At 32.1% G+C, this 24,793-nt stretch overlaps 1 protein-coding gene across 5 annotated transcripts in view; it reads left to right on the top strand.

The window, feature by feature from the left end:
- The window catches only part of LOC127280923 (homeotic protein antennapedia-like), a 364,206-nt gene that overhangs the window by 266,264 nt on the left and 73,149 nt on the right, over positions 1-24,793 (top strand). Inside the window, exon 1 of one of the 5 annotated variants that reach the window (XM_051304329.1) lies at positions 2,608-2,866. The exons of 3 other annotated variants lie outside the window; for them this stretch is intronic. The gene's annotated coding sequence lies outside the window, so the exon portion shown is untranslated. Of the gene's footprint in view, positions 1-2,607; positions 2,867-11,219; positions 11,310-24,793 lie in introns of those variants that run through there. One more of the 5 variants, XM_051304331.1, reaches the window with a different exon arrangement.

The raw sequence follows: 24,793 nt of genomic DNA, 5'->3' as shown, positions 1-24,793 counted from the left end.
CTAGTTAGGATACTACTAGATAGGATACTACTAGTTAGGATACTACTAGTTAGTATAGTATTAGTTAGAATACTTTTTAGTTAGGATACTACTAGTAAGGATACTTTTTAGTTAGGATAATTATTAGTAAGGATACTTATTATTTAGGATATTTATTAGTTAGGATACTACTACTTAGGATTATTATTAGTTAGGATACTACTAGTTATTATAGTATTAGTTAGGATACTTTTTACTTAGGTTACTACTAGATAGAAGTCTTATTAGTTAGGATACTACTAGTTAGTATAGTGTTAGTTAGGATACTTATTAGTTAGGATATTACTAGTTAGGATTCCTATTAGTTAGGATACTTATTAGTTAAGATATTACTAGTTAGTATAGTATTAGTTATCATACTATTAATTAATGTAGTATTACGTAGTGTAGTATTAGTTAGTATACTAATACTTAGTGTAGTATTACTATACTATTATTGTACTATTGGTTTGTAGTGTTAATTTCTATACTATTAGTGTTCTTTTAAGTAGTATAGTAGTCAAATTGAATTAGTTCCCAGTAATTTTAATTATTCTGACATAACCTAAATGTGAATTTAACTATTAATCAGTCATGTTTAACTAAAATAACAGAAATATTACTATTTGAATCGTTAACCGACTTTTTTTGTTTACTATTAATTTACTTATTTAATTGAAATTTAAAGAATTCGTTTATATTACCATATTTAACTTTTATCAAGCAAATCGTTTTAAATAAGAAAAAAAAATTTCCCACAGAAAATATCTATTAAAAGGACATATAGAATGTTAAAATTTTCATCTTTCATTTTAGTTATGCGGCTAGATAATATGGGGTGGAGCTTAGAGAAATATTGAACATCCCTCTTCTTTTCAAGGGTTATAGGGCTACATGGTGGCTGGTTAGGCCCATAAAAGGCTTCACAATGGTCCCATGGGGTGCATGTCAATATAAATGTGATGGTATGCAAGCAGAAATGAGAGAAGAGGCTCAAAAAATTATTTTTTTTTTTTTTGTTCCCTGCAGGGCGGTTTTTCATGGTCGGATGAATTCCTTTCTTGAAATTAATAGTATTTTTATATATATATCAATGGCCCCCATGAAATGACGAATGGGATACAAACCTGGTGTATATATATATGTACGTGAATATCTCGCCAACATATGCAAGGGTGCGTACCATACACGCGAATGGGCCTCGAATGTCGAGGACCTATATTGTGAAAAACATGACCTCTTCTCAAAAACCCATTTGTCGGGGCGCGTAATCGATCGTAAATAAGCGAGCAAGTACTTATTAAATTCCATTCAACGCACGCGTGCATGATCTCGAATATCAAGTTTCGTATTTGTATAATACAAACCCCCTCCCCCCTTTTTTTTTTTTGAATATTATTAGTAGCAATTTTTTGTCATTAATATATAGTTTAGGGAAATAGGTACTATTTTCTTTTAGAATTATTTTTTTATTATATTGACAAAAATTTGTTTTGAAGAATATAATTTAAGGGAAAAAGTTAATCGAGTATATGTGATTTTAGTTTTTCTTTTTTTGTATAATTGAAAAAATTTTATACGTTATATTTACGAGTTATACGATTTAGACTTATTGTTAGTTGTTATTCTATAGCAATAGATCTTGATAAGCAACGAGAGTGACTGGTCGGCTTTGACTGGCCGCATGTGAATTAAGCAATCATAGTCTGAGTGGCTTACGCACCATTCGTCACTCAGTGTCAGTTGCAATTTTGCCGTGAGGAGAATTGCTAGTTTACTTTTATCGCAATCTTCAACTGGGTATATCTTTACAAGAATTTACTAACAAATCTCAAAAAAAGACATACGCGCGTTCGCTCTCGAAACATAATTTTGCTTCCTTTTGAATTCAAGTCTTTTTAGACAAAAAGGAAGAAAAAAAAAAATGACGCGTCCTATTTTCTCTGTACTTTGTTAAATGTAATAGTGAAAGAATTTTACATTAATTTTAACTTTAATTCTGAATTTTTTTTTTTAGCTAAATCGTAAATCTTATTGTTCTGATTTTTCAGTTATTTATTATTATACATTAATTGTCATTATTTAATTTTATTTTGATGGTAAATTATAAATAGTGTTACAATGCGCGCGCAACTATTAGGAGAGAACGGTTTGTGATTCGTTATTCCCTCTCTATACTCAATTTGCGCGCGCATTCATTATGGTCTGTCTGCAATGCAAAACTAAATTGTTCTCTCCACGACCTTTAAGGTATTAAATATTTCTTTCTGTAATAATTATTTTTTAATTATCATTTAGTAAAAACAGAATTAAACTGCCTTTGATTCTTGAAAAAAATAGAAGACGTGAGAAATAAAATAGTTTTTATTTTTTGAATAATTGACTATAGTGTTTTGAAATGCGGGGGCTTGTGTATATATATGGATGAGAATGAAAAGTAGGATTATGTCGTAGGCCCCACCCCAAGGTTCTCTAACCCTCGTCTAGTCCGTCCCCCTTCGAGTCCCAGGAACCCCATCACGTTACATACATCGTGAAGGCAGGCAGGTCCAGAACAAGGTCCTCCATAGTAAATCAGACAGTCGCAGGCGGTCCTTCTGATCTATTCGTTGAGGCGCTATACATGTGAAGTGAACCTCGTAAAATAGTAAAATAACTCTTTAAGTAACTTCTATATCTCGTAAAATCGCTTATGGCTCATAAACGCCTCGTAACTTTTAGACCGTGTGGCACGCGCCCTTGAGAATTATGTCTTGTGTCTATTTCTTCTTTAAACGACAAATAAAAGTGAACACGTGCTTTATTTTTTCATCGTGATGACAATATGTCATGACATATTCTACAGAAGGTGATTATTTTAATTACTTTATTTTTTGTTTTTCTGTATTTAATTTCAAATTGGATATAAAGTGAAGTTCTTCTTTTTTGTATGGAAGGGAATATTGCTTTTTGGAAAATGAAAATGAATGAGTTTGGTTAAATCGGTGAAAATGGTAGAGTGCATTATAGGCGCGAGATATGTGTCCCGCATTACATTGTTGATCTATGTTCTCACTGGCGATCGATCTCTCTCACACGAACTGCTAATTGTGCGGCGTCATAACTCTCCACCTTCTGCGTTCTCGTTTTGGCGTTTCTATGTATATGTCAATATATATAGTGGAAGAACGTACACATCAAATTTCCAATGTTTACTCATGGGGAAACCGCGAGGGCGAATCAGAACATTGTTTACAACTCTCGTCTTTCGAGTATTACAAGCCTATTTAGAAATATTGCATATATAGTCTAATTGGAACGTAATTATATGGGCTATCAAAAAAAGTATTTGGAACGAAAAAATTTGCCTTACGTTTTTACAAAAATAATAAAGATATTTTTTAACATACGATAAAAGAAAATATATTGATAGTATTGTTGCGATAGTTTTTTTTTTTAAGCAAAACCCTTTTTTACTGATGATTTTCTTGTTTTTGATAATATTGTTACGATTTAGTTTTCTAAAGTAATCCTTTTACTCTCCATGCCGTATTCTCCTTCTGTCACTGACTAATAGACAAAAAATATCTCTTGCCAAAGACCATCCTTATAAATCTCCTTCTTAATTCCTCCTTAAACCTGAAAGTAAAACCAAATAATGTTTCATTAGAATGATTAAATATAAATATAAAGATTGAAATGTTAAAAAAAAAGATAAAGTTGTCTTTGAGCCGTGTCGATACAGACGATAACTGCCATTATCAATATAATTGCAAGGTATATCTTTGATTTATCGTTGCCCTATATGTATATCGTTATCCGTGATTTCTTTTTTTTTGCGCGTGTGTAAGCGAAAACTAGATGGCAATACAAGCACATCTTAAATATCACCAGAGAATCGCCGCCGCAGCAGCAGCAGCAGCGCTAATGTCACCCTCGCTTTGAGATAAGAAGCTCAGGCACCCAACCTCCACGACTTGTCCGCTTGAATTATGGGGGTGATTTTTATTATTCGCGTTCTTTCTCAGTCCTCTTCCTTTTTCCTATCTGCGGTGTCTCATAGGGCGCTCTCCTTCTCCTCAAAAGGAGGTTGGGGAGGGGCGACACTCCAAAAGAAAAACGATCCAAGACGCTATACCAAATGTTTCCGCGGAATTCGGCGCTCGGGAAAATAAGATAGCGAACTGTCCCATGTGATTTATTCATTGAAAAGAAGATGGAAAAGGAATCCGGATATATTTCTCCTTTTTATATATAGTAGAGAGTAAAAATTTCATTTTTAAATAATATATTATTTAAAAATCAAAAAAATAAAATAAGAATTAATTTTAAGCCCTTTAATCAAGTGCAATTTTCTGTTTCTAAATCATGTGTATACGAGACTTTAATTTTCTCATCATGCTGAACGCGCGAGAGAGAGGCAAAATTTTCCAGAGGTGTATTTTTTTGGTTTAGAAATCTTGATTTATTAGTTAGGATACCACTAGTTAGGATACTTTTTAGTTAGGTTACTACTAGATAGGAGTCTTATTAGTTAGGATACTACTAGTTAGTATAGTATTAGGATACTACCAGTTAGTATCGTATTAGTTAGGATACTACTAGTTAGTATACTACTAGTTAGGATACTTATTATTTAGGATATTTATTAGTTAGGATATTTATTAGCTAGGATACTACTAGTTAGGATACTTATTAGTTAGGATACTTATTATTTAGGATATTTATTAGTTAGGATACTACTAGTTAGTATACTACTAGTTAGGATACTACTAGTTAGGATACTTATTTTAGGATATTTATTAGTTAGGATACTACTAGTTAGGATTATTATTAGTTAGGATACTACTAGTTATTATAGTATTAGTTAGGATACTTTTTACTTAGGTTACTACTAGATAGAAGTCTTATTAGTTAGGATACTACTAGTTAGTTTAGTGTTAGTTAGGATACTTATTAGTTAGGATATTTATTAGTTAGGATATTTATTAGTTAGGATACTTATTAGTTAGGATATTTATTAGTTAGGATATTTATTAGTTAGGATATTTATTAGTTAGGATACTACTAGTTAGGATACTACTACTTAGGATACTACTAGTTAGGATACTACTAGTTATTATAGTATTAGTTAGGATACAGTTTAGTTAGGTTACTACTAGATAGAAGTCTTATTAGTTAGGATACTACTAGTTAGTATAGTATTAGTTAGAATACTTTTTAGTTAGGATACTACTAGTAAGGATACTTTTTAGTTAGGATAATTATTAGTAAGGATACTTATTATTTAGGATATTTATTAGTTAGGATACTACTAGTTAGGATTATTATTAGTTAGGATACTACTAGTTATTATAGTATTAGTTAGGATACTTTTTACTTAGGTTACTACTAGATAGAAGTCTTATTAGTTAGGATACTACTAGTTAGTTTAGTGTTAGTTAGGATACTCATTAGTTAGGATATTACTAGTTAGGATTCCTATTAGTAAGGATACTTAGTAGTTAAATTATTACTAGTTAGTATAGTATTAGTTAACATACTATTAATTAGTGTAGTATTACTATACTATTATTCTACTATTGGTTTGTAGTGTTAAAAATCAAAAATATAACAATTAATTTTAAGCCTTTTAATTAAGTGTAATTTTCTGTTTATAAATCATGTGTGTACGAGACTTTAATTTTCTCATCATGCTGAACGCGTGAGAGAGAGGCAAAATTTTCCGGAGGTGTGTTTTGTTGGTTTAAAAATCTTGATTCTAAATGATGAAATGACACACAGGAAAATAGTAAATTTTCAAGAGTATTTGTCCCTTTTTAGTATACATATATATATGTATATAGAAGCGCGTGTGTCTTAGAATTATCGACGGGCCCCTGGGTCCGATTCGTAGCCAACATATTCGGTCCTTATCCCGACGGACCGCATTCTTCGCCGCGACGCGCATTGTTCCACCCGTCTCCCCTCTATCCGCCTTTGCCCTCCTAAAGTCTTCTTATAACAAGCTGAACTGCAGGATTTTTGCCTTTATTTTATTTTTTTTTTTTACAGCTCCGAAAAACGCCAGGCACGGATTTATGGTTTTACGGTTGACCGAGTGCGGTCTTTTGCCTATGGAATTGTGTTGTATATAATAACCATTTGACCTTCGATTTGACTAAATAATAGAAAGATCAGGGTCACTTTTTAGATTCTTACATTTGCCAATTACAAATTTGACCTTGCACCGATTTTTACTTGTTTAGAAGTGTTTTTTTCATTTGACATTGTGATTCTAAATAGGTAAAGTCAGATTTAGGGTCTTAGTAACGGTGCTTTAATTTGTGTCGATTTTTTAAAAATTCGAGTGTTTTTGGATGGAAAATTTAAAAAAGAATTACTAGATAAGTCTCGAGAGGTATATTGTTTTTGCTTATTAGAATTTAAAAAAATAAAGTTATTCTAAGAAAGACGGTACTATTTCATTCTTATCAAACAATGACCCAGTCTTAAGTTAGTCAAGAGACGAACAATTCAAAGAGAGAGAAAGAGAGAAGTGCATTATCCGACGGCGTAAGAGTAAAAGTTTGCAGATTACCTAATAATGGATAACGGCACGAAGTACAAATTAGTTCAACCATACATCTTCGTGACGCCTGCAAACGCACGCGTCCCTGCACGCGAAGGACTGATATTTAATTCGCGTGCATTCAACATGATGTGACGCGCCATTTCCGTGCAAAAAAAAAAGAAAAAAAAGAGAAAATGCATAAGAAAGTTGAATTCAATTATGTATAGGCACAGATTTTAATGAACATCTTGCGCTTTCTGGTAGTCTGATAATTTTTTTCTAGACTTGACTTTTTCCTCTGATAAAGTATATATATATATATATGTATAAGAAAACCACATGCCGTCAATTTAATCATCACCAGTAGCGATTAATCTGTTTTCACTCACTGCGGATTGCAATAACATATTAAGTCGCGTGCGTGTGGTCGACACACACGCGTTTCCGGTTAAATTATCCGATTTGCATATAAGTAATGCTGCTGTCAAGGGAGATCTAAATATTTTTTTTAAAAAAAAATTTAAAACTATTTTACAAAAATGATACCTATGTAACAGAAATTCTAATCAGAATTATTCATGAAAAGCCTTAAAGGATAATTTATAATTCGAAAAATTTAAGACCAAATCTTTTCTTTCTGTCACTCAATTACCAGCTTATAACATCAGCCTTTAATATCCTTTGAGAATCCTTAAAGTTTAAAGTAACATCAACTAACTTCTAAACTTTTGCGAGAAGAAAAGAACCCGAGGACAATAGAGAATATGAGAAGAGAGGGTAAGATAAAATGAAGAGGATGAGGAAAAGAGAAAGATAGAGAGCGCGTGTACGGTACACGCGCCCGCGGATTAAAGAGTTATTTGAGTCTCGGAGGCAGCCATAATTCTCCCGGAGCTATTCCCATCCTGTAGTCTCTCTCACTCTCGCCCACTGGAATATTTTAACATTTTTTTTTTTTTTTGGGGTGGTGGGTTGTTTGGCGGGACGAGTTTAGTTACGGTATAAACCGTGGGGGGGGGGTGTGGGTGAAAAGAAGGAACGATAGAAATAATGTTTTAAGAGAAAAAGGGACAGAGAAAAGAGAGAGAAGGTCCGCACGCAGCTGACAGCTGTTCCCTCGGTGGGCCGGTCGGTGGGGAGGATTCAGCCTAGTCGCGCCCCTTCTATAATGGCTCCCTTTTCTTCCTTCCCTAACCAGCATGGCTGGTCAGAGTTCTCTCTCTTTCTATTCTAGTTACGTCATATCGTATTTCAATGACGTCACAAATACGTCTAGATCCCGTGACGTAGAGAGAGAGAAATCACATTTCTCTGTCCAAGACTCTGGTTATCAATGATTTCAATTCTTATTCAAGTATTGACTGATTTGTAGTCCTAGAATCAAAATTGTCACGTAGAAAACGATTTTTTTGATAGGTCAACTGATTGAAAATAAAAAATTTAGTTTGAAAAGTTAAGAATACCCAAATTGTTGACCTCTTTGTCCGATCCTTGTGAGATAAGAAATACTATCTATACAGATGCAGAACCATTGTCTCAGCAATACTCAATCGCTATCCTTATCTTCATCTCCCATCAGTTTTTTTTTTTTGTTTCATTATCTTGCAAACAGATTCTCGTATACAACAATAAGGATCAAATTTTTTTTTTTGTTCCTTATTTTTCTAATTGAATTATTAACACTTGTTGGTAGATTTAAAATTTAATATAACAAAAGTTATCAAAGAATCAATATATAGGTAACGGAAAGCGGAATTTCCTGAGTGAGCGCGTGGCATTTTAGTGAATAGGATATACCGTAGGGTGGCAGCACAGTCAGCGATAGGCAGCAATCGTAAAACAAGAGTTTTACGAGGACTTGGTGCGAACGACGATGGAAGTGGCGAGAGCGGGGTTCGCTTTACGAGCGCATAACAGGCGCGTTTATGGCCACGATCACATGGCCCCGCATACCTATGGCTTTATATATATATGTATATATAAACCAGGTCCCATAACCCACTGCAGGGTAAACAAATCGTAAACCTCAGTTTCGGATTCACTGACCTCCGCAATATTCCATGTGTGCTATTCACACACATTTCCTTTCAACAATCATCAATTCCTCTCTCATTCATTATTGTATATATTAATTTCTAAGTATTTTTGTATTAAAATCTTTTTTTTTTTTCTTCTCTTTTCAAATGTAATGAAGAAACGGTAAAATAGTAAGAGAAACGATTTTTTAGTGACTTTCTTCTTTAAACCAATTTTACAAGCTATACGTTCTTTCGATCAATGGGAGGAGCGCGCGCGCATTCTATCAACTGTCTTGTTTCGTTTGTTCCCGCCAGATGCCACTACTGCTTTATGGTTCTTGGAATGACCAACGGCTCTGAATCGCCTTGATCGTTTTATCTTCCGCACTCGACTCCACTTTAAACGTGCGGCTGTATAGAATATATATGTATATATATATGCGATTAAACTCCCTGACACTTTCGATTACTAAAAAAAAAAACTGTGAGGGTCATTAAACCTTTTTTTTTTCTTTTAATGAATACTTGTAATATAGGCCAGTGGGTTATTGAATTGATATTATGGGTAAAAAACAGTTTTTTTTTTTTTGCACCACGGAGTAATAAATATTAGAGTTCGTTAAATTCCTCTTTTTTTTCGTGAAGCTAATCTCGGGAGACACATGCTATTATTGTAACCAAAGAAAATTTTTAACTTTCTTCTCTCTTTTCCTATGGAGAGAGAGCCTTAGGGGGTGATTTATTCGAGTTAATTCCAATTCCATTGGAGCCGCGAGGCGCTGCGCGAAGGGCAGGGAAAGAGAGAGAGAGAGAGAGAAGGGTAGTGGATATTCTTATGCAATTTGCCAGAAAGGTTCAAGAACCCGGGAGATCCCGCAATTTATCTTGCCTTATGTTACGCCGAGCCAAGGCAACGGAAGATAGATGGCGTCACTGCTTCCAACCCCCCCCCCCTCCCACCCCTAACCATCCGGCGACCACCCCTCCCCTAGCCAATGAGGGACGACCGCGGTGGCCATCTTGGATGGAGAGTTATTGAACGAAAAAGATGAGTAAGAAACTTGTTATGGGGGTGCGTTCACTCTGCGCCACTGGGATCCAGCGGGGTGCGGTTGGTAAAAGGGGGGTTGTTGGCGCTATATTGATCAATTGCTTTGCCGTGCTTTGCACTACTTTCCAGCTATAAAGTACATTGCCGACGAGGCGCGACCTGCTGCGAACCCGAGTGAGACTAATTATATAACGATCGCCTTGTCCGGAATTGTCCCCCCCCCCTTTTTTTTTTTCCAAAACATCAAATTCTATTTTTAAAAATTATTCCAAAAAAATTAATTATATTAGTAAATCCCATATAATTTGTAAAAACATCAAAATTAATAAACGCAAAAAAATGTAGATTTTTGCTGATATAAAGAAAGGCTGTCAATATAAAAAAAAAACAAATAATAGTTTTGGAACAATTTATAATATATATATATATATATATATATATATATATATATATATATATATTGCAAAAATAATGGGTGGGCCCCGATAATTGCATACTTTACGAATGCTCATCGCGTTCTATCTTTTTATGAGCGCGTGCGAGTCAAGTGTTGGATGTAATTTTTTTTTTTTTTTTTTTTTTTTATCCTTAATGCAGATGCCAATCGTGAGTAGTTTAATTATTAGAAGCCCGCGCCATGATTCTAATTGACATGAGTGACCATTTCTCACTTTGGCGCCCTCACCAAAACAATATCATTTTTATCGTCAATTGTCTTCGAATGTATTATTATGCAATCAATTTGGAATGTTACCTCGAACCAAATGAATTTTTTTTTTTTCTAAACAAAAATTATTATTATTATTAATTTTTTTTATCTTGTATTAGTTTTTTTTTTTTGATGAAAGTGTTGAGCGAAATTTCAAGAGATGTCGCCACGGTATTGCCGCGCTGAACGCCATCTGGTGGGGAATGTGTGAAACCACTCGCCACCACGTGCTCAATCCCCCCACTTGATGAAAAATTCCGTTGTACACGTAAAGAGGGGTTTCCCCGGAGTGTGTCGACCCGTACGGGTGGGGTAAAACTCATGCGCTTGAAACAGCGCAGAATCCCATCGATCATTCCGCTGTTTCCCCATGTTTCACGCCACCGTGTTGCACCCCGCACAACTGAAGACCTCACCCCCTCCTCCCCCCTTCTCCTCCTTCTCTAGGGTGCACTCATCTCTCTCTCCCCCCCCCTTTCTATTTGAACCCCACCCCCGCTCTTGTGTTCCACCTCCCCCCCTTTTTTACTCTTCCCCAGGCACCTCGTGACGGTTCGGCGGGCAATGCCGACCATCACGAGGCCTACCTACCTTCATATTATATTTATGCGGCGACTCGCGGCGGTGGAGGTTTATGGCTATACCTAGGCGCTCTATGCATTTGTTTCTCAGATTTTCAATTATTATTTTTTTTTTTTTTTACTGTTTTTGTGACGAATTTTTTTTTTTTTTTTTTTTTTTTTAAAGGCAGTGCAAATGTGCACTGATTTTACAAGTGTGTTTGGTATTATTTTGCATGTGTTTGCCGGATTACTGAGTGCACCACGTGTCGAGTGCGTCCAATAAATGTGCGCGAGGGGATCAATCCCAACCAATGGAATAGGGGGATGTAAAATCCCTTTACAAATGTTGGAGACAGTGTAGTGTGGATTTTTAGCATCCGGGAAAAAAAAAAAAAAAAAATAGGAACCCTCAATATTGGTGGGTAATTGCACCCCTATTTTTATTGCTTATTTACAAAGAAACGAATTTCATGAAAATTATGAGCTTTTTAGTATTTTTTTTTTTCACTACCATGCTACAGAAAAAATAGTTCTTAATATGGAAAAAAAATCTTTATATTTGGAACAGCGATATTGTTTCTCTAGAGTAGCAAAAAATTTTACCTTGTTTTAATGAAATATATCGCTGTTCCAATGAAACTTATCGTTGTTCTAGGTAAAGATTTTTTTCATGGCAGCTTTTGGGAAATAAAAAAACTTGCAACTTGCCTCCAATTTAAAATTTTTACATAAAAAGAATTATAGACAATATTTAAAATGCTATTTTGCAATGTATACGCATTCCCCCCCCCCCCACCAAAAAAAACCAGTATGTTTTTAAATTATTTTGATTAAAAAAGAAAAAAAAATTGCTTAACAATTCCGTGTATTTGAAAATTACTTAAAACTATAAAAGGAAAAAGATAAAAGAATTATGTATCTCTTTCTTTAAGGTCTTTTTTATCGTTTATAATTAACTACACAATAGAAACAGGTATTTTTATCTTTATAAAAAAAAGTTAACGTTTGAAAATTAATAACCGTAATTTTCGAAAAAAGTTTTTTTAAAAAGTAAAAAAAATTTCACCACTGAAAAAGAATTATTTTTTTTAAATTATTTAAAATAAATAAAAAAAAAAATATTCTAAAGATTTATAATGTCAAAATTATTATTTCTCGCAAGGCACATTACTGACAATATGTATACATATATACTATAAATTTGTTTTGTATGAAATTGACATCTTAACTCATAATTCAATTTAAGAAAAAAAAAAAAGAAGAAGTAAAGTGATTTTATTTTTTGTACAACTTTTAAAAGAAAAGTCATTAGTCAAAACACATATAGTGGTATATATATATATATATAATTTATAATTTTGTCTGCGGTGGCAGACTTGGAAAATTCCTTTAGCTCGTCCGTAAGTGTCTACCTACACGCTTATAGTCATGTTAATGCTTGTATATACATATAAAGCGGACGATGACTATAAATCAAACGCCTACCTATATTTGTGCATATAATATGTACGCAGTGTGTAACGGTATATAATTTATTGTTTCAGGTAAGTGACGTTGCACCGCCCTAGGGTCCGTGGCTTGCATGTGTACATCCTCCTTTTCTGGCATAATGTAAGCGCACCTACAACAAAATTACACCAATGTCAAAATATGCAAACGTTTCGTACCACGCAGACAAAAAATTGTCAAAAGAGAAAGTCTCTTTGTCATTAATAGGCATATATTTTTATTATATAGTAAAAAAGGAATACACGTCTTTATTTTGCCAATTCGTGGTAAACATGCGATACCAATGAATTTATGGAATTCAAATTTTTTATAGATTCTCGGATAGGTTAATGTCAAAATAGTAGATTTATTCATTTGTTTTTGTTTTAGATTTTAGGGGGGTAAAAAGAAGCACGAAATTGGAAAAAGAAAAAATTTTAATCAATAACCTTTACACAGAAAATTAAAAGGCATGCTTATTATTTTAATACCAAAATGGATTAAAATAAGCAAAATTGGATAAAAAAAATAATAAGCGTTGCAGCTTATTTTAATGCCTTTTAATTTTCTACGTAGAGCAGAGGATATTTAAGGAAATCCCTGGTACATCCTCAGGATATCCATTTGCTAGCGGCAGTTTGGATATCCCTAGGATACCCTCCGGAAGCAAATTAATATCCCTAAGATGTCCCAGGGATATCCTTAAATATTTTATAACTCCACATGGAGTGTGGCGACATCTACAAGAAGGTGGTAGTAGTTTTTATGCTACTCAAATTAAAATCACATTTTTTCTGTTAATGTATTTAGAAAAAATTACGATTTGGTTTTCTAATTTCAATTTTTCTGTTTTAATTATATATATATATATAAAATTACGATTTAGTTTTCTAAAGTAAACTTCTCTTGATCCTCGATGAATTTTCTACAATATCCGAAACCGTTGCTTCTTTTCTATTTTGCATTTCCATTGATTTATGGAAAATTTTAAAAACCACAAAAATCTGCACCTAAAAAAGAGTAAAAAAAGATTTTAGCTTCTCTGTTAAACAGCAGTTGAAAACTAAAAAGACACAAAAATAATATAAAATTAACATAATTAATTACCACCTCTTGGTAGTACGATAACAATTATATCAGATTTCCTTTATAGCCAGCCTCTGCAAATAAGTCATATTTTTAACTGAACGTAACTTAGTAAATACAAAATACCTTTTACAAAAAGGTGCGCGTGGCTAAAAAAAAAGAAATATACCTCTCAAATTGTCTCGAATTCGATTAGCAGCAGCCTATATTATTTTTAGTGTGGTGCGATAAGTAGTCGTAATAACCATCGCACCTGTAATACAATATATTATCGTAATGGAGCTTGTTTCAAGTTGAAGATAAAATGCGGAGGAATAGAGAAACACAACCGGTGTGTACAGGTGTAAACGGGTTTAAACGAGGTGCGGTTATTAGCCAAGGAACTACAGTTGGGGAATGTATATTATATATATATAGCGAAATATAAGGAGAGAGAAGGGTTGATGAACAAAAAAAAAAAAAAAGAAAATAATATGCGCCTGCGATTATTTGCCAGGAAAGAACCTCTCTCGTCAACGTTGGAACGCAGATAGGCCACACAACGGCGGCTTGTAAAACACGCGGTGAGATTAAATGCTTCATTAATGTGATTAAAGTAAAAAGCTGCTTGATTAATGAGCCGTGCTGAATCATCCACCGTCTGCCGTCTGACTTACGCGCGCTTCCCTATAGTCCACCACACTACACTGCGAATTTAACCACATTTCTCTCCAAAGTGACACACGCGCGAAATAATCACTGATCATTATACAAAACCTTGGTTCGAATCTCTAGAAAGTTATATATCACAAAGTGAAAATATAAATGAGACAGAAATCAGTGTGTTAAAAATTATTTTGTATTTTGACATTGTGTCATTAATATTACAGAAAATATTTATTATATTTTAGATTATTAATACTTTGAAATTTGTTTATAAAGAATGTCTTTAAGATTTTTTTTTTTTACAAAACAATGAGAAATTTACGTAAACTAATGACGCGCCATCTATTGACTATACCATTTATTATTTTACGATTTTTTTTTCAAAATATCAATATAATTTCCGCTATAATACTCATCTTCTTTTCAACGCATTTAAATCCATTTACTTTCCTTAATTAACTGTCTTAATTATAAACATCTGCCGATTTTATATCAAAAAATGCAAGTACTATATATTTTCTTATTTGTAGATACTTTGTCATGTTAGTTACTTCGTTATACAATTGACGTGTATACATACATTATGCTATTATTAGTGTATTAAAATGATAATAAAGATGGGTTTATAAGAGGTTTTTAAAGAATAATGAATTACTGGGCGTCATGAGGGTATATATATAGTGAACAAGGTAGTTTATCGAAATGAGGGTAATTTGTTCAGAGCAAGCCACCATCTTTTGGCTGCTGTAGGTCTTTCAGTTGTAAGGCAAATAAATAAGTTCGCCAAACTTATTGGACGCGAGATCCAATTACGCGGAACATCCTTTAGTTTGTCGGAACGCGCGGAGCAGGTGTTAAAGTCTGAATGGTGCAATTCTTTTATATATATATATATTTAACAAAAAAAAGAAAAATTGTGTAAGAATTTCGTTTTGATAGTTTCACATTTTATTCAGCTGTTTAATTAATTTAAACTGCTATAATCTGTTAAGGAGTTTATAATTTTATATTAAAAAAATAGAAGATTTATTTTAATGCTTCCATTTAGTTTATTACGATTGAGTTTTCTAAAACACACCTTCTTTTATTGATGATTTTCTTGTTCTAGTATTTTCTACGATTTAGTTTTCAAAAACCAACCAATTGATGATTTTCTTGTTCCAGATTGTTATACGATTTAGTTTTCTAAAACCAACCCTTTTTTAATTGATGATTTTCTTGTTCTAGTTTGTGATTCGATTTAGTTTAACAAACCCACTTTATTGATGATTTTCTTGTTCTAGTTTGTGATTCGATTTAGTTTATAACAAATCCATTTTATTGATGGGTTTTCTAAAACCAACCCTTTGTTATTTGATGATTTTCTTGTTCTAGTTTGTGTTTCGATTTAGTTTAACAAACCCACTTTATTGATGATTTTCTTGTTCCAGATTGTTATACGATTTAGTTTTCTAAAACCAACCATTTTTTATTTGATGATTTTCTTGTTCTAGTTTGTGTTTCGATTTAGTTTAACAAACCCACTTTATTGATGATTTTCTTGTTCCAGATTGTTATACGATTTAGTTTTCTAAATCAACCCTTTTTTATTTGATGATTTTCTTGTTCTAGTTTGTGATTCGATTTAGTTTATAACAAACCCATTTTATTGATGATTTTCTTGTTCCAGATTGTTATACGATTTAGTTTTCTAAAATCAACCCTTTTTTATTTGATGATTTTCTTGTTCTAGTTTGTGATACGATTTAGTTTTCAAAAAAAAGCCCCATTCAATTGATGATTTTCTTGTTTGTAATACGATTTAGTTTTAAAACTTTTCCATTGATGATCCTCCTTTCAAATCTGTAAACAAAAAAAATAATTTCACTTGAAACCTGTGACTTTTACTGAATAAATATTCTATTGAATTAATAAAATTAAATTGAGGGAAAAAAAAGAAGATGAACAATTTTCAAAAAAGATTTCTGACTTTGTTTTCGCGGAGGGTAGCAAAAGGCAAAGAAAAGATACGCGGATCTACAACGCGTCGGAGCAAACTGCAAGGTGCCTTGGCTTGACGCAAAGTGCAAGCAGATGCGATCAGCGATTAGGCACTTACGGCGTTACCGCATATAAACGGACCCGTATAAGACCAACAACCCATGTACCAGTGTATCTTCAAGTATTATTCCTAAAGCTATATATATATATATGTATGTATAACGGCCAGAACCAGGAGAGTAATGCATCTTCCACTTGACACCAGGACTCGCACTAATCGCGCGACAATCTTCTCTCCTGCGAAGAGAAGAACGCGATGAACAAAATTCATACCAAAGGGGGGGAGCACATATCACAATCATGTCCCAAACCATTTGAAATTCTAACTTTTCTTCCTAAAAAAGAAAGAATGAAAATGATTTAATACAATTTTCTTACATTATGAAAATCTATATACAAAAATAGAAAATTTTGTAGGTTATCTTTTAATTTCGTAATTTATTTACCAATTTCTGTGACAGAAGAAAATATTAGTAATAATTTTGAGGTTATATTAATTTTTAATTTCGGAATTTATTTCTGTGACAGAAGAAAATATAAATTAAAAATTTTCTTTTGAAAGAAAATTTGAATATATGATAAAAACAAATATTTTGAGGTGAGAAAAATGGAGACCATTTGGTCAAGTCGCGTGAGAGACTCAACTGTCGCGTCGGTGGTATCCGAAGAACGATATCTTGGCTTCTCGAACAAACGACAATCGTATAATTAGGTGTCCCGACGAACACTATATACAATATCTTAAAGAAAGACACATTGGTACAGGGCATTTCACTTGAGGTGAATTTATCAGCTCCAATCTTGGTAACCATAAGACAAGACCTGAAGAGGGCATTGCGCTCTGACGTTAAGAAGCAAACTGTATATATATATATATATATATATATATATATATATATATGTATGTATTCCTGTACTATGTGGATTGGTAACCGTCGATATCGGAATTCGATTCACTCTTATCTTTCAAGGAACGAGCATTGAAAAGTGTTTTTACTGAGTGTTACATTCTTTGTACTACCGAACTTCTATTTTTCCACTAAAAAAAAATTTTTTAAATAGAATTTTATTTTCTAAAAAAAAAATAAATATAACTATAAAACAACAGCTGTAAGGCGCCCTCTGTCGTGCAATTTTGATACACATCGAAATGGGCATAAAAAGTCGTATAACCTATAATTTATTTCGCCGTCTATATACCTTTCGAAAAATAATAATTGTAATTATTGTCTCCCCCCTTTGCGGGATAGACTTTGATAATTATCCTTTACCTTATTCGTAATCATCATACAGTATATTCACATAACCTTTGATAACGCAATTATACTTTATTCTTGCGCAATCCCTGTTTCAATCTTCTGTCCAACGCTCATTACGGTAGCAAATACGACGACCTTTTTAACATTCACCTTCTATTGAAATAGTTTTTTTTTCCTTTACTAAAGGGAATTTAAAAAAAAATTTATATTTTCAATTTTATACACAATATTTAGTTAAATATGAAACCCCCACTTCGTTCCCAAGGCAGTGGTTCTCAAAAAATTATATCTTTGAAAATTAATTTTTAGGTAGGTTATGTTAAAAGTTATTAGTTAAGATGAGGTTTATGTTTGAAATTAATGAATTGATGTCAACACCTACTGGAAATATTAATTGAACTTGGTTGAATAAATTGAAGACTCACGTGATGAGTTATGTAAAAATAAAGAATTTAAAGAGACCGACTAATGCGTTCAGAACACGACACCTCTTCGACCCAGACAAGTGTACAGTGCTATATCATGCCTCCAGTGTCGAAAGCTCATTTGAATAAACGGTGAGACTGGAACTGAGCGAGCATCACCCCCATATATATATATATATACATACGCACACAAATACGAGAAACTACCTCTATTTCGATTAAAACTAGAAAGCAGAACATCGCTCCCAAAATTGGCAATGCTTCATTTCCATATCTATATTTAATATATTTCCACTAATAGAATAGAATTTTTATTTACGCAAATAATATATTTTCTAAATTTTGTGAATTATTTTTATTTAGATTATTTGACGGCATTTTGAAAAGTCGTGACTTTTATAATATAGTAGGAAGAATTAATAAAATTATAAAAGGTGTCACGACTTTTCAAAATGTTGTCAAAGAATCGAAAAGATTGAGAACAGTGCGCGCGCAGAACCAGTAGTGGAAATAGAACTCTAATTCAGAAACGTCGAGGTTGAGAACAGTGCGCGCGCAGCACATTCCAAGTGGGGGATAACCAATCACAACGCACTATCTTGAGGTTCTCAACTTAGAAAAAAAAAATTTATTCTAAGGGTACAATTTTTTATTTTACATTATTTATTTCTATGTAGACAGAATCTTACGAAGAATATTTATGTTTTTCCCTTCTATTTGTACTCCTGTGAGTCTGTATATATATATATATATATATAGCCGAAGCAATCAATGTTTATGGATTTCCATCCACGCGTGCAGCACTATCCTTCCTCCCTTTTAACCACCTCCCCCCCCCAACCACCACCTTTTCACATTTCCACCACTACAAATGTACATATAAATGTAAAATCGCGTAGTTGGTAGTAGAGCAATTACAAATCGCGTGATTTGTGGCCGTAACTCGCTTCGGCAGCGGCGTCGTGACGCTCCCAGCTTACCTGCAGGTGGCCGGCACGAAGTTACCTTCGCCTTTGGTTTCACGGTGCCGGGTTTTTTTTTTTTTCATTATTTTTTGGTTAACGGAATATTATTTCGGGTTACCAAAAGATAACGGAATTGCCATATTCTAGTAAACTATGTATGAGTTCGAAATTTTTGATTCTCATCTTTACCTTTCATACTAATGAAATTCACAAAATTTTGCATGAAATCCCGCAATGAAATTTTAATTCACTATTTTGAATATTATTCTAGTTATTTCAAACTAATAACTATTTTTCTTAGTTTTTTTTTATTGAAAAATCTAGAATAAAAGAAAAATCTATTTCTAATTTAATAAAGTTAAAGTGTATTTTACTATTATTGGGTAGCAATTAAAGTCCTAGACTCTTGGTTTCTTCCGAGTCCTTAAAAGCATTTCCCACTTTAGTGCTGTAATTATATGGGTTTGGCTATATTGTGGTTGTTGCGAATCAGAGAACATTTGGTGGAATGAGTTTAAATTGACCCGCAAATACTAATCGAGGTCTTAATGTACAAAAAAAAAACAAAAACAATTATCTCCTAATTTGATTTGAGAAAGAGAATAATGGAATTAATTTTTATTTAGAATATCTCGAATTGAAGACATTCTTTTTAGATTTTATAATATTAATAATAAATTGCTTGCACATGAATTATAACTTCCAAAATTCTCTCACGTAAATCACAAGTAATTTCAAACATGGTAACTTCCGGTCCCAATTAAATTGGCCCAAGATCCTCTTCTTGCATATTAATAATATATTCATCCTTCTATATTCATTATAGTTGCATATGTAAATTTAAATGAAAATTTCTTAAATGAATTTCGAACTAAGAGATATTTATATTAATTTTAATCAAAAAAATTATAATTATATTAAAATGTATTTAAGAAAATTTTTGCTAATTATAAATTTTCTTTGATTTCAAAAAAAACTGGATGTTTCGAGATTTGAAAATGAAAAAAGATTATCTTAAAACAAATTCTCAAGTGTTGGTAATCAGTAAAACACTTGCTATGTATGTATTTCTTGTATATACATATCCTTGCCTGCCTGCCTTCCTTCCTTCATTCCACTATCGCATCAACATCGCACTTCATAACCCTCCACAGAGTTCTTGACCTCTCTTACAAAACTTTTCTTGTCATTCTCAAAAATTATTTTCCTATCTTTCTTGAACAAAAAAAAAGAAAACAATTCTTACAAGTGGGAAAATAATTAAATAATTTCACTATGAGAAAAATTTAACTCAATTTTTTTTTTATATTTATTTGATTTTTTTTGTTTTTCAGTAAAAAGAAAAGATAAACAATAAAAAAAAAAAAAATTACAATTTCCCAATGTTGTAAGAGAATATTGTTATGGACATTGAAGTTTCGTAATGTCGCAAAACGTCTCTGATGATGGTGCACACGCGGCAATATTCTCTTGAATCGACCTTCCCTCGATTGATCTACCGATCCCGGTGGAATTGACGATAGTCGTGAAAGGAACACAGTCGATATATTTCTATTCTCAGGGACTCATGGGTTCGTCTTCTTTCCACACGATAGTCCCTTACCTTATATGCGATATCATTTCACGATCATTCCATTCTCCATTCGTGTTGCACACACTTCTTCACCTTCTATTTTAAATTCACACATATGCATATAAAATAGTACTTCAACATTTATATATATAATATATTGTTTTCTATATATATATATATATATATATATATATATATATATATATATATATATATATATATATATATATATTTATATGTATATATATGAAACATTAAGTCAACGATATTGATCAAAGAGATCCGTTATCTTAAAATGAAGTTTGCATATCGATTTCTATCGTTCACGATTTTACATTTGATTATGCAATAGAAAAATTGCAATTTATTTCTTAATAATAGATTCTTTTGATCGTGATACGTTGAAGGAGAGGACAATAACAGTTTTTTCTTTTTTTTCTATAAAACTGGGTCATTTTATCTATAATAGAAAATTTTCTATATGAAAAATAGTGTAAATTTTGTTTTTCATTAAGAAAAATAATCACTTGAGAGTCCCACTTGGAAAGATTCCCCGGAAAGTGACACCCCCGGGAGGTTCTATCAGAATTCCGCCGGAACTTCCAATGTAATTCCGTCGGAATTCCATCGGAGTTCCAAAGAATTTCCAATGTGATTCCGACGGAATTAGGAACATTAAAAAAATGAAAAAAAATTAATCGGAATCCCATCGGAAATTCTTTGGAACTCCGATGGAATTCCGACGGAATTACGTTGGAAGTTCCGGCGAATTTATAATTTATAATACCCACTTGGAAAGATCCCCCGGAAAATGACACCCCTGGAGGTTCTATCAGAATTCCGCCGGAACTTCCAACGTAATTCCGTCGGAATTCCATCGGAGTTCCAAAGAATTTCCTATGGGATTCCGACGGAATTAGGAATTTTAAAAATTTTGAAAAAAAATTAATCGGAAATTCATTGGAACTCCGATGGAATTACGTTGGAAGTTCCGGCGGAATTCTGATAGAACCTCTAGGGGGCACTTTCCGAGGAATCTTTTCAAGTGGGGTCACGCACGCAAAGAAATCTTAGAACAACGATATGTTTTCTCTAAAATGGCGAAAGTTTTCACTATTCTAAAGAAACATATCGCTGTTCCAGATAAAGATTTTTTTTTTCCGTGTTTGTATATATATTAAAATTTTATAATAAGGTGTTTTTCCTAACTCAACAAATTGAAAATAATATAAATTTGCACTGACAATAATTACATTTGTAATACACAGAAAAAACGCTGGGTAAATTTTGTTGCGGGTAATTTTAACCAATGCTAATTCACATAGACGGTGGCGCCCTCAACTGGAATAAAATTTGTTGCAGGTAATTTTTATACCGATTTTGGGGTAAAAATTCTACTTTTTTTTCGTGTGATACCATAACAATAAGTTTCACTGGAACATATGGAAAGTTTTGTTATACGATTTAGTTTTCTAAAATGAACCCTTTTTTATTTGATGATTTTCTTGTTCTAGTTTGTGATTCGATTTAGTTTATAACAAACCCATTTTATTGAGGATTTTCTTGTTCCAGATTGTTATACGATTTAGTTTTCTAAAACCAACCCTTTTTTATTTGATGATTTTCTTGTTCTAGTTTGTGATTCGATTTAGTTTAACAAACCCATTTTATTGATGATTTTCTTGTTCCAGACTGTTATACGATTTAGTTTTCTAAAATCAACCCTTTCTTATTTGATGATTTTCTTGTTCTAGTTTGTGATTCGATTTAGTTTAACAAACCCATTTTTGAAGGAGAAGGACAATAACAGTTTTTTTTCTATAAAACTGGGTCATTTTATCTATAATAGAAAATTTTCTATATGAAAAATAGTGTAAATTTTGTTTTTCATTAAGAAAAATAATCACTTAGAGTCTTATAACAAGTTGTTTTTCCTAATTCAATAAACTACCAACAATTAGAATTGTGTTAACAACAAATTTTCCAAGTTCATATCCCGCGAAAGAGAAAATTGCGAGTTCAGAATATTTTTCTATACTATTTTTAAAATGGAAAATATTAAAATAAATCCTCTAAAATGAAAATTACTGTTTTTTTAGAGTGCTAATAAAATTTGTTAAATGGCATATATAAAGTATTTGAAATACAAGTCTCTCACGATACGGAGATATTTTATAAAGATTATAAATTCCTAATTTACACAAGGATCGTTTTTCGATTTTATTTTATTTTATTTTTTTCTTATTTTGCCTATAGGTCGTCGTGTTATCTACTATATATACATAAAACCAATTGACGGAGACCTTCAATTGAACAAATTCAACATCAGATGATCTCACGCGTTTGCTATAATGTCCTGCTTTTCGATTGACTCTCACGATCGGATAATTCCATGACTCGTTGTATATATATATATATATATATATATATATGAAATCGCGATGGTTTTCCTCCTCTAAGATTCTACTTGAAAGTTTTCTATTTTATCGTATATTGTATACACACAAAGTGTTACTGACTATATACATAAAATGGCTATACGTGATCTTTTAAAGACACGAAAGAAGCTAAGAAAAAGAGAGAGAGAGAGGGAGAGAGAGAGAGAGAGAAAAGATGCATTATTGGTATGCGTCGCGATGGTTGCGTTCAACCTTTAGAATTTTACATCCTGGATTTCTCGAGTTCTCCAAGTCTTTAAAAGAGATCTGGAATAAAGAAGAAGATACCCCCGTTGCATATCTTGACAGCGGCAAACTGTAAGGTCCTTGGCGTGAAGCTCTGGTTGAGTATATAGTATAAAAAAAAAAAAAAAAAAATGTAGTGATGGTTCATGGAATTATGCAGCGGTCTCGCGTAGATAGATGACGGCGGTAGAGCCTTTAGTGGCAATTATGTCGCGTGACTTGAATGCAAGATGAAATTCCCGCTAGGCCACGGAAGCCGTCCAAGTATAAAACTTGACGTATTTACGCAAATAAACTATCGGCTGATCGAAACGCGGTTGGGTTCGCGAGGTCTGCAAAATTTCTCGGAAACAAGCGGCATGTTTGTCCATTTTTTTTCCTACTGCTTCCAGGTGATTGAAATTCTATTTTTTTTTTCTAAAAAATCCACTCTTTTTTTTACTAAACACTTTGGTGGGAGAAAAGAGTTATTACTTTTTAATTTCATGTGTAGAGTTTATAATCAATTTAATGATGTAGAATTTAATAATTTTTTCTAGTCTGTGTTTACAATTAAGTGGATGACAATAAATTAAAGTAGAATTTATTGAGAAAAATTTTTGAATTTCAAATGTAGAGTTTGATTATTTCTAATGTAGAGTATAAAAATGTACAAATTGTAAAATTAACAAATGTAGAGTCTAATCATGATGGAAAAATGAAAACACGAAAAATTCGAGGTGGTAGCGATTCTACGCAATTAAACTCTATAAAGAAAATAAGAGAAAACTCTACATACTTGCAGACAATTGGAATTAATTCTATATACAAATAAACTCTACGTAAATGTATATCTCTGCACTCTCCTTTAATTTTAATTCATATAATTCATCAAGATCAAATTCTACATAGTAAAACTCTACATAAATAAATATATTTTATTTCATTTTTCTTAAATTCTACACAATTAAATTCTTCGTACCTTTTTTTGAATTTCATATATGAAAATTAATTTTGTAAAATTAAACTCTATACACAAACTCTACATTTATAATTGTACAAAAAACTCTACATTTGTAAAATTAAATAAAATTTGTTCTTAGTTTAAGTTTAACTTTAACTCAAGTTTAACTTTTTTAATTTCGAACGGTTAAATTCTACACTGTAAAACTCTACATTTGTAAAATTAAATAAAATTTGTTTTTAGTTTAACTTCTTTAATTTCGTACTCTAAAAACACAAAAATATTATCTTTATTATCTTTATTTCAGTGTGCATAGAGTTTAAACGTATAGAATTAAAAAATTTTATTAAAAAGCAAATTTCATTTAATTAAATAGTGTAGAGTTCTTTTGCGTAGAATTATAAGTGTAGAACTTTTCTGCAGAGTTTATTGTTACAAAATTAATTTTTTTAGTGAAAATCAAATACGAAGATTAAAATCTAATTAAAACAGAAATAATAATAATTTCTTACGTGTAGAGTTTTTCCGTGTAGGATTTAACTGTGATAAATAATATAAAATTAAATTCTATTTAATTGTAACTTGTAGAGTTTATTTGTGTATAATAAACACTGCTTTTCTGATAAAGTTTCCTCGAGTAGAGATAATTTTTGTAAAATTCTTTTGTGTAGAGTACACTTAATTTTTTGTAGAATTCTTTTATGTAGAGTTTAATTACGTTGAATCGGTATCTAATTGATAGAATTCCACCGTAAACTTTATACAAATAAAATCATATTATAAAAAAGAAAAAA

This window comes from Leptopilina boulardi, unplaced genomic scaffold, assembly GCF_019393585.1.
Source record: "Leptopilina boulardi isolate dan_hultmark-lab unplaced genomic scaffold, ZJU_Lbou_2.1 LbouV2_258, whole genome shotgun sequence".
In the NCBI taxonomy this organism is placed as follows: Eukaryota; Metazoa; Arthropoda; class Insecta; order Hymenoptera; family Figitidae; genus Leptopilina; species Leptopilina boulardi.
The sequence above is the reverse complement of the archived record's forward strand: the minus strand, read 5'-3'. Positions and strand labels throughout refer to the sequence as shown.